This window comes from Gorilla gorilla, chromosome 15 (genome assembly GCF_029281585.2).
Source record: "Gorilla gorilla gorilla isolate KB3781 chromosome 15, NHGRI_mGorGor1-v2.1_pri, whole genome shotgun sequence".
Taxonomy (NCBI): domain Eukaryota; kingdom Metazoa; phylum Chordata; class Mammalia; order Primates; family Hominidae; genus Gorilla; species Gorilla gorilla.
Window position 1 is genome coordinate 77,537,868 of NC_073239.2, and position 12,040 is coordinate 77,549,907.

Here is a 12,040-nt window from a genome sequence, read left to right on the forward strand (position 1 = left end):
GCGTGGTGGCGCATGCCTGCAATCCCAGCTACTCAGGAGGCTGAGGCAGGAGAATCGCTTGAATTCGGGAAGTGGAGGTTGCAGTGAGCCCATTGCACTCCAACCTGGGCAACAAGAGCAAAAACTCCGTCTCAAAAAAAAAAAAATTTTAATGTTATAATTCATTTTGCTCACTATTTCTCCCATGGCACTTCTTTAATTCTTCCATTATACTGCAATTTTTTTTTGGTCCATTGAGGCATTTTTCTTATAAGCATGTATTACATCCCTAGAAAAAGAATCCCAGAATTTTCCCTCCTGTGTGTTTTTGTCTTGCTTCTTCAAGGTCTGTGATGCCAGCTGAGGTGGTCAGCACAATAAAACCAAATTGATGAGACAGGAGCATATTATTCTGCCATCTTTCTAGGTCTTTAGGTTGCACATCAAATCTGGGGCTGATCACTCCACACTTGTTTAACCAGACTGTGAGGTTCACAACAATTTCCCAATTTGAAATCATCAATGATTTCAAATTTGCCAATGTAATCATGTTTCATCACAGTTAGAAACTGGATAATGACTCTGGAGCACAGCCTAATAAGAACCTGGGGTTTGTCTCTCTTCGACATTGTTGATGCTCTTGAGAGCATCAGCCAAGACATTCATGTGCACAATTATGGCAGCATGGAAAGAAAATGTGTATACTGGAATATTTATGGGAATGCCTCTCCCACTAGAGCTTTGGCTCCTGGCATGTAACCATTCATCATTCATCATGTAGTCTCAGGAATGGGAACACTGAAGATGATTTTTTTTAGTTTCTTGAAGGAATAAGTAAACAAACTCATTTTACTTTTTCTTTGCTGGTCTTTCTTCTACACCCTTCCTTGTCCTTTGATCTGTCTTTCTTTCTTTTTCATATGTTTGGATAGAAATAAAAACACCTATATTCTAGCCCTGGTTCTGATATTTACTAACTCTGTGGGTCACTCTTGTTCCTAACAAAAAATGGGAATAGTAGCACCTGTCATTCCCTAACTCTTTGACAGAAATGTCATATAAATTCTGATGAAATTGTACATGTGAAATCATGCCAAATGCTTCAGGAGAAACAATTAGATAAATCGGAGGTAGTGTTTTGATAATTTGTATTGTCTATCATATACTGCTCTGCAAAACTAAGAAAACATTAGGAAAAGCTAGAAGTGAATAGGTAGGTGTAGCAAGGGAACAGTGGTGAAATCTAAGCGTCTTCAAAGGAGCAATTAATGCACCATCAAATCATTTTTTCCCAGTTAAAAATACAGTGTTATTAAAATGGTTCTCTGGGAGGCTAAGCAAAACTAAGCCAAAAATGGACAATTAGCCACAGGATACATCTGAGTTTCTGAAAGACTCTGAAGCAGTTATACCCCTTTATGAGACCAAGTCATTTTCATAAGCAACATTTTACAAACTTTCTTAAAAATGGGATGAGAAGTTACATCCTCATTACCACCACTACTCTCTACCTCCCACTCTAGCTTACCTCATTCTGCTTTATACCTAAAACAACTTGGGATCTGACTCTTAGATAATTGCAACAGTTCTCTTAGTGGCTTTCTCTAATGGGGCAAACGGGGCATTCCTGGTTAGGTGTTGCTAGATTGCAATTCAGAGCAACCTCCTTCAACGGAAAGTCTATCTAACTAGTAACCGGCAGATTCACATCACGAAAAATAAACTGTAATAACAGGAAAAAATAAAGGCAGACTTGGCTCAAAAGGGTCTCAGCTACTGCCAGAAATCCCCCACGTCTGCAGTAAAGGATAAAAAGCAGGAGAAAGGTAACTGCTTTCCTATAAAAATGAACTTGCTCATTTGTGAAACAAATAAAACACAGCTTTATATTGCTTTATATGAGTCCTTGCTTCTCATAGGTATTATATCTATGAAATGCTTGCATGTGCTGTAGCAACAACACAATTACATGGAAACATCTAAAGGTAAACTGCCTTTTTCTATGAAACTAGTAGACTTACACTGTTCTCTCATCTGTACTCCAGACTTTGACATGAACCGCATTGTTGACATCACTTCTTGTATGTCTCAAAGACCTTAAACTCAAACTCAACGTGGCTCAAAACAAATCACCATGTCTTTCACTCCTCAAAACTTAGTCCTCTCCTAGGAATCCTATATATATATATTCACACACACACACACACACACACACACACACGTGTTACAAACCAGCCATTCCTCTGCCCTTGCTGCCTTTGCTACAGGCATGCTCCCTCCCTCCTCAAGTCCTTGGAATGCAGCTAGGATTCAAACCACGTTCATCTGACTCCCAAATCAAGGCACTTTCCACATTTCACCTTGTCCAGGAAGTGTTTCTCCATTTAAATGTGGACATTATAATGTGCAAACATACTTAAGACTCAGCAGTTTAGAAAAAGCTATTCTCTTCCCATTTTTACGAAAAATTTCAAACACACACAAAAGTCAAGAGAGTAGAAAATGAATCCCCATATACACCTCATTCATACCCCAAAATTATCAAGATTTTGCTATTGTATCATCTGTTCCTTTTTCTTTTTGTTTTCCTATGCTAAAGTACTTTATACCAAATCATAGACAACATATCGTTTTACTTCACCAGGCTTCATTATGTATAGTTCCCATAATCCGAATGTGTCATGGAAGGGACCTGGTGGGAGGTAATGTAATTGGTGCGGTTACTCTCATGCTGTTCTCACGGTAGTGAGTGAGTTCTCATGAGATCTGATGGTTTTATAAGGGGCTTTTCCCCCTTTTGCTCAGCACTTGTCCTTGCTGCCACCATGTGAAGGAGGACGTGTTTGCTTCCCCTTCTGCCATGATTATAAGTTTCTTGAGGCCTCCCCCAGTCATGCTGAACTGTGAGTCAATTAAGCCTCTTTTCTTTATAAATTTATAAATTATCCAGTCTTGGGATGTCTTTATTAGCAGCATGAGAACAGACTAATAACAGTAAATTGGTACTGGGTACTGGGGTGCTGCTGTAAAGATACAAAAAAAAGTGGAAGCGACTTTGGAACTGGGTAACAGCAGAGGTTGGAGCAGTTTGGAGGGCTCAGAATAAGACAGAAAATGTGGAAATGTTTGGAACTTCCTAGAGAATTGGAGGGCTCAGAAGAAGGCAGGAAGATGTGGGAAAGTTTGGAACTTCCTAGAGACTTGTGAATGGCTTGACCAAAGTGCTGATAGTGATATGGACAATAAAGTCCAGACTGAGGTGGTCTCAGATGTAAATGAGGAACTTGTTGGGAACTGGAGTAAGGGTCACTCTTGCAATGCAAAGAGACTAGTGGCACTTTGCCCCTGCTCCAGAGATCTGTGGAACTTTGAACTTGAGAGAGATGATTTAAGGTATCTGGCAGAAGAAATTTCTAAGTGGCAAAGGGTTCAAGAGGAAGCAGAGCATAAAAGTTTGGAGAATCTGCAGCCTGATGATGTGATAAAAAAAGAAAAACCCATTTCTGGAGAGAAATTTAAACTGGCTTCAGAAATTTGCATAAGTAATGAGGAGCCAAATGTTAACACCAAGACAATGAGGAAAATGTCTCTCCAGAGCATGTCAGAGACCTTCACAGCAGCCCCTCCCATCACAGGCCTGGAGGCCTAGGAGGGAAAAATGGTTTTGTGAGCAGGCCAGGGCCTCCCTGCTCTGTGCAGCCTCAAGACATGGTGTCCTGTGACCCAGCTGCCTCAGCTCCAGCTGTGGCTATAAGGGGCCAATGTACAGCTCAGGCTGCACATACAGCTCAGGCCATTGCCTCAGAGGGTGCAAGACCCAAGCCTTGGTGGCTTACATGTGGTGTTGAACCTGTGGGTGCACAGAAGTCAAGAATTGAGGTTTGGGAACCTCTGTCTAGATTTCAGAGGATGTATGGAAATGCCTGGATGTCCAGGCAGAAGTTTGCTGCAGGAGAAGTTTGCTGCTGTGGAGTCCTCATAGAAAACTTCTGCTGGGGTAGTGTGGAAAGTAAAGGTGAGGTTGGAGGCCCCAAACGGAGTCCCCACTGGGGCACTGGGTGGCAGAGCTGTGAGAAGAGGGCCACCACCCTTCAGACCCCAGAATGGTAGATCCACCAACAGCTTGCTCCATGTGCCTGGAAAAGCCACAGACACTCAACACCAGCCTGGGAAAGCAGCTGGGAGGGGTTGGGGGGAAGCTTTACCCTGAAAAGCCACATGGGCGGAGCTTCCCAATGCCATGGGAGCCTACCTCTTGCTTCGTTATGAATCTCTAAACAAAAAATGGACATTTACTTATATGGCCATGAGGCCATTATCATACTTAACAAAATTAGCAATAATTTTTAGTGTCATATAACAAGAGTTTATGAATAAATTTCCAAAATTGTTTCCAAAAACTCTTTTTATAGTGTGTTTGAATTTAGTTGTTATGTCTCCTAAATCTCCTTCTCATTTTTATCCCCCATGCCACTCGCTTGTTGCAGAGACCAGGTCAATTATTCTGTAAAATGTCCCATATTCTGGATTTATCTGTTTGCTTCTTTGAAGTATCATTTAACTTGTATGTTTCTCCATTTTCTGTAAACTGGAGCTTAGTTCTAAAACCTTGATTAGATTCATGTTCAACTATTTTGGCAAGAATATTTTATAGGTAGTGCTGTATACTTCAAACTGCATCTTATCAGGAAGCTCACAGGTTCATTGCCCCACGTTTAATGATACTTAGTATTACTTTATTTTATCATAATTTATGAATATTCATAAAGTCAAAAAATAATAGCCAAACACCTACTATGAGCCAGGGACCCTTCCAGATTCTAGGCACATCCCAAGAAGTAAAGAAGAAGACAGTAAGGTCTTCACCTTCATGAAGCTTTCACATATTATCATTTTAATAATCGTTCTACACATGCTTTTGAATTTTACATTTTATATATAATCTTTATTTATGTATGTAACGTGTGTGTGTGTATCAGTCATGTACTTCAAAACAGCATACTAGTAAATGACAGTTTGGTGGTGCTATAATATAATAATGAAGCTGAAAAATTCCTGTCACCTAGTGACTTCTTAATGGTCCTGACTCTATGCAGGCCTATGCTAGTTGTGTGTGTGTGTGTGTGTGTGTGTGTGTGTGTGTGTGTGTGTGTTCTTAACAACAAAGTTTAAAAAGTACAAAATGAATTTTTTAATTTTAAAATAGGAAATGAAAATAGAGAAGACTATACTTTCAGGGATCATTTCTATAGCTCATTACTTGAAAACAGAAAAAATGTGTAAAATAAGGATAAGAAGAAAGAAAATATTTTTGTACATCTGTATAATGTGTTTGTGTTTTAGGCTAAGTGTTATGAAACAGTCAAAATGTTTTTAAAACTTAAAAATTTATAATATTTAAAAGTCACAGTAAGCTAAAGTTAATTTATTATTGAAGAAAACATTTTTCAAGAAATTGGCCAGGCATGGTGGCTCACGCCTGTAATCCCAGAATTTTGGGAGGCAGAGGTGGGTGGATCACTTGAGGTCAGGAGTTCAAGACCAGCCTGACCAACATGGTGAAATCCTGTCTTTACTAAAAATACAAAAAATTAGCTGGGCGTGGTGGCAATCACCTGTAATCCCAGCTACTTGGGAGGCTGAGGCACAAGAATCACTTGAACCCAGGAGGTGGAGGTTGCAGTGAGCTGAGATTGTGCCATTGCACTCAAGCCAGGGCAACAGAGCGAGACTCCCATCTCAAAAAAAAAGAAAAGAAATTAAGTATAGCCTAAATCTACAGTGTTCATAGTCTACAGTGGTGTACAGTAATGTCCTAGGCCTTCACATTCACTCACCATTCACTGACTCACCCAGAGCAACTTCTAGTCCTGCAAGCTCCATTTGTAAGTGCCCTCTACAGGTGTACCACTTCTTGTCTTTTATACCACATTTCTACTGTACCTTTTCTATGTTTAGATAAACAAATACTTACCATTGCATTGTACTTGCCTGAATTATTCAATACAGTAACATGCTCTACAGATTTGCAGCCTAGGAGCAATAAGCTATACCACATATCCTAAGTGTGTAGTAGGCTATTACCATTTAGGTTGGTGTAAGTATATATGTTCTATGATGTTCGCACAATGACAAAATCACCTAACAATCCATTCTCAGATTGTATCCCTTGCATCCCTGTTCTTAAGTGATGTATGACAATATTCACATATTTCCATGTATTTGTGTAAACACACCCACCCAAATATCCTTCATCCATTCAGATACTTATCAGATATTGACTAGCTTTGGGGGTATCTGTCCAGACCATAACTCAAATTTCCTTCAGTAAGAACTGCCCTCCTGGTTGGGCGCAGCGGCTCAGCACTTTGGGAGGCCAAGGCAGGTGGATTACCTGAGGCCGTGAGTTCAAGACCAGCCTGGCCAACATGATGAAATCCCATCTCTACTAAAAATACAGAAAATTAGCTAGGCATGGTGGCAGGCATCTGTAATCCCAGCTACTCAGGAGGCTGAGGCAGGAGAATAGCTTGAACCTCGGAAGGCAGAGGTTGCAGAGCTGAGATCGTGCCATTGCACTCCAGCCTGGGAAACAAGAGCAAAACTCCATCTCAAAAAAAAAAAAAAAAAGAGCTGCCCTCCCCTCATATTTGTACCAAAACCTCTTGACCATAGCTGACTGGACTAGGAATGGACAGCTGATGCAAGACAGCCAATCACAGTCTGTCTCTCTCAAGACTGTGAACAGAGAGACACTTCAAGTGAGAACTGTGGCCTGGGTTCTAACAGCTTTCTAACTTCTGGTTCTTTCCTTTTGTGAAACCTACTGAATGTTCAGCTTCTCCTTGGATTTCATAATATATCTTTTTTCTTCCCTTTCCTTTTTGGTGAAGCTATTCCCAGTTATCTTCTGTTACTGGCAATGAAAAGATGTTCTTTAATTAAGATACTGACTATAACCCATTGCGTGAGAGAGTTCAGTTGTCATTGTCAAATAATTTTTTTCTTTCCAGGTGAACGAACTTCTTAATGCCTTTGGACATGAGTCTTCTGGCCAGCCCCATATGTAAATGAAGTAAGCTGCAGCCCATCAGGTTGATGGCTGGTCACAACACTCAAAGCTATGCCTACCAAAAAGCTGCCGCCATGGCTTGTCGAGGTGTTTCCCTCTTCCCTGATTATGAATTCCCATCCCTGCAGTTATTCTTTTGATGGGATAATAAAGATAGAAGCATTATCTTCAGATACCAGCTATGCATTATCATACAAGGAAGAGAGATCCTAAAAGGAGGACACCAGACCTGTCTCCTTTCCTTTCATTTGACATACCAGAATAATTTATCACTGCAGCAAGTACCATCACATTTCAATAAAATGTGAGCAGTGGGGTCATGCCAGTAATGATTCCTTGAGAAGGTAGAGGGCAGAAAGGGAAAGGGATGATTTGTGGTGATAGAGTAGGGTATGAAATGATCATCCATATCCAGTTCAAACTCACCCTTCTCATTCACTCCAAGGACAAACAAAAACTCATTTTTACAGAGTTAGAGTAAGATATTCAATGATTTGAACATGAAAACTAATGATTTTCTTTCTCTCTGGTCAGCTATTCTTCCTCTTTCTCAAGAGGTCAAGTTTGTTACCAGCAATCACAAGAGCCCTGAGTTCTTCCACACCAACAAACATGGTGCCATTGGGAAATCTGAGACATATAGAAAGGAGGAGGTGAAAAGAGGTGAGGAGGAAACAGAAATGAAAAATGAAAAGAATAAGGGAAAATGAGAAAAAGGAAAAATAGGGCTATTAAAGAACTTATATGACAATACCTGAACCTACCAATCAATATTAACATTACCAAAAGTGAGACATCCGGATATTTTATGCCTTGGAATATGATGCATTCACACTTTGCCACCTGAATCTACTTGAAGTCTCTGGCTACAACCACACCTTTACAGGAAACAAAGGGATAGAAAAACAAGTAACTGTAAAACCACACTGCAAGGAAACATCAGCCAAATCCAGACATTCTATGGGATGAATGACCTAATGTCTTAGGTAGAGTTCTCTAACAAACAGACTCTGAGACAGAGAGCCATGTGCGGGAGATTTATTGTAAGTGATCTCAGGGAATATACCTATAAGAGAGAGAGGCAAACAGGATTGGGCAAAGGGAGAAGTTAAACTGCAACACAGCTGCAGTGGAGAACTGGGCCAATCCCACAGGGTGCTCTGGCCATTCCAAGATATCCTACACAGAGGCCAGAAGCCAGGCCATTTTACCCTCACAGTGACCTTACTCATATACTCACTCACTGTGTAAAAAAGTAGGGCCGGGCACAGAGTCTGGCCACCTGCTCTTGCAGCTCATCTGTGCCCCGTCGCTCATTCGTGTCCAATCCCATATGCACTACTTCCAGTTTACAATGGATTCCTTATGGGCCCACCAAATCTTATGACTTGGTGGTTCTGACAAAATCCAGCCTGACCAAAAGGTCATTATATATTCCAGCATTACCAGGGCACAGTAGCTTCAGGGAGCTGTGTTTGTGATTGGCGTGTAATTCTCTACTGCAAAGGGCATGACTTTGTGCCAGACCCTGGGCATCTATGGGTGATTTTTCTACTGGAGTTTGTGATACACACCTTTACCCACTGTAGATACTTCTAGTACCACAGTCTGCAGGTCACATGACCCAAGTGGCAGGGCTGCTTTCGCCACAGCCTGCACCTGCAACAGACCCCTTTCCTTCTCTGGGCCCCTATCAAATCTGGAAATATTCCATGGTTGTTAGCAAATGATTAAAGCAGTATTCCTAAGTCTAGAATATACTGTCCCCAAGAGCCCAAAGCTACCTACCAAGTGTTTTGCTTCCTTCTTAGTAGCAGGAGGTGGAAGATACTATAATTTGTCGTTTACTTTGGAGAAAATGTCCTGGCATGTCCCAGACTACTAGGATCCTTAAAACTTCACAGATGTGGTGGACCCTTGAATGTCTGTAGGGATTATGTCCTACCTTCTGGAGTACAGAAGTCTTTAACGAGGTCTCTGTATTAGTCTGTTCTCATGCTGCTAATAAAGACATGCCTGAGACTTCATAATTTATAAAGGAAAGAGGTTTACTTGACTCACAGTTCAGTATGGCTGGGGAGGCCTCAGGAAACTTACAATCATGGCAGAAGGGGAAGCAAACACATCCTTCTTCACATGGTGGCAGCAAGGAGAAGTGCTGAGCAAAAGGGGGAAAAGCTGCTTATACAACCATCATATCTTGTGAGAACTCACTCACTATCAGGAGAACAACTGGGGATAGCCACCCCCATGATTAAATTACCTCCCACCAGGTCCCTCCCATGACACATGAGGATTATGGGAACTATAATTCAAAATGAGATTTGGGTGGGGACACAACCAAACCATATCATTCTGCCCCTGGCTCCTCCCAAGTCTCATGTCCTCATATTTCAAAACACAATTATGCCCTTCCCAACAGTTCCCCAAAGTCTTAACTCATTGTGGCATTAACCCAAAAGTCCAAGTGCATACTCTTATCTGAGACAAGGCTAGTCCCTTCCACCTATGAGCCTGTAAAATCAAAAGCAAGTTACTTACTTCCTAGATACAATGGAGGTACAGGCATTGGGTAAATACATCCATTTTAAATGGGAGAAATTGGTCACAACAAAGGGGCTACAGGCCCCATGCAAGTCTGAAATCCAACAGGGCAGTCATTAAACCTTAAAGTTCCAAAATGATCTCCTTTGACTCCATGTCTCACATCCAGGGCATGCTGATGCAAGATGTAGGCTCCCATGGCATTGGGAAGCTCCGCCCATGTGGCTTTTCAGGGTAAAGCTTCCCCCCAACCCCTCCCAGCTGCTTTCCCAGGCTGGTGTTGAGTGTCTGTGGCTTTTCCAGGCACATGGAGCAAGCTGTTGGTGGATCTACCATTCTGGGGTCTGAAGGGTGGTGGCCCTCTTCTCACAGCTCTGCCACCCAGTGCCCCAGTGGGGACTCCGTTTGGGGCCTCCAACCTCACCTTTACTTTCCACACTACCCCAGCAGAAGTTTTCTATGAGGACTCCACAGCAGCAAACTTCTCCTGCAGCAAACTTCTGCCTGGACATCCAGGCATTTCCATACATCCTCTGAAATCTAGACAGAGGTTCCCAAACCTCAATTCTTGACTTCTGTGCACCCACAGGTTCAACACCACATGTAAGCCACCAAGGCTTGGGTCTTGCACCCTCTGAGGCAATGGCCTGAGCTGTATGTGCAGCCTGAGCTGTACATTGGCCCCTTATAGCCACAGCTGGAGCTGAGGCAGCTGGGTCACAGGACACCATGTCTTGAGGCTGCACAGAGCAGGGAGGCCCTGGCCTGCTCACAAAACCATTTTTCCCTCCTAGGCCTCCAGGCCTGTGATGGGAGGGGCTGCTGTGAAGGTCTCTGACATGCTCTGGAGAGACATTTTCCTCATTGTCTTGGTGTTAACATTTGGCTCCTCATTACTTATGCAAATTTCTGAAGCCAGTTTAAATTTCTCTCCAGAAATGGGTTTTTCTTTTTTTATCACATCATCAGGCTGCAGATTCTCCAAACTTTTATGCTCTGCTTCCTCTTGAACCCTTTGCCACTTAGAAATTTCTTCTGCCAGATACCTTAAATCATCTCTCTCAAGTTCAAAGTTCCACAGATCTCTGGAGCAGGGGCAAAGTGCCACTAGTCTCTTTGCATTGCAAGAGTGACCCTTACTCCAGTTCCCAACAAGTTCCTCATTTACATCTGAGACCACCTCAGTCTGGACTTTATTGTCCATATCACTATCAGCACTTTGGTCAAGCCATTCACAAGTCTCTAGGAAGTTCCAAACTTTCCCACATCTTCCTGCCTTCTTCTGAGCCCTCCAATTCTCTAGGAAGTTCCAAACATTTCCACATTTTCTGTCTTATTCTGAGCCCTCCAAACTGCTCCAACCTCTGCTGTTACCCAGTTCCAAAGTCGCTTCCACTTTTTTTTGTATCTTTACAGCAGCACCCCAGTACCCAGTACCAATTTACTGTTATTAGTCTGTTCTCATGCTGCTAATAAAGACATCCCAAGACTGGATAATTTATAAATTTATAAAGAAAAGAGGCTTAATTGACTCACAGTTCAGCATGACTGGGGGAGGCCTCAAGAAACTTATAATCATGGCAGAAGGGGAAGCAAACACGTCCTCCTTCACATGGTGGCAGCAAGGACAAGTGCTGAGCAAAAGGGGGAAAAGCCCCTTATAAAACCATCAGATCTCATGAGAACTCACTCACTACCGTGAGAACAGCATGAGAGTAACCGCACCAATTACATTACCTCCCACCAGGTCCCTTCCATGACACATTCGGATTATGGGAACTATAATTCAAGATGAGATTTGGATAGGGACACAGCCAACCCATATCAGTCTCTAATACTGTTCATTGTCATTAAATAGTGTGTCATTAAATAGTATGATGTTCTGAAGAATTCCTAGTTGATTCAAGTCCCTTCATACTATACTATGTGTTGTGTTATAAGACAGAGACCTTTGCATCTTTTTCAAGCAAGAGGAGAGTTTGCTTTACAGAGAAGAGTTAATCATTTCTGTGGGCCCAGAGGGTCCAGGGAAATCTGGTGATTCAATATTTTCAAATCCATTGATCCAGATGTCCCCATCCCAGTCCCAGTACCTTACTTCTTTCCAACTGGGGCCTGACCTTGGCATAGCACATTTGCCAGACTTAAAAATTCAATCTCCTCTAGAGCTATGTTACTCTTATAAAGTCCCAGATCTGATCATCTGCTTCTTCTGCCCTCTGGCTACAAGAAAAACAAATTCCTTTATAGGCTGCTGAGGAAGCCCTCTGGTGATTAATCACCCTCAGGCTTTCACCATCTTTGTCCAATGTATCAATAGTCCCTAGCAACAGACAACCAAGCTCTCACAGTCTTTATGCTTGCTACTTCCCTCCAACCTATCAAATTTCTGTGATACTGCCCTTGGCAGTTCTTTCCCTTCCGTGGTATCCCATCCTAGCTCAC

At 42.1% G+C, this 12,040-nt stretch overlaps 1 pseudogene; it reads right to left on the reverse strand.

Moving 5' to 3' along the window:
- Positions 1-268: 268 nt before the first annotated feature.
- On the reverse strand, positions 269-657 carry LOC134757185 (small ribosomal subunit protein uS8-like; annotated as a pseudogene).
- Positions 658-12,040: the final 11,383 nt, after the last annotated feature.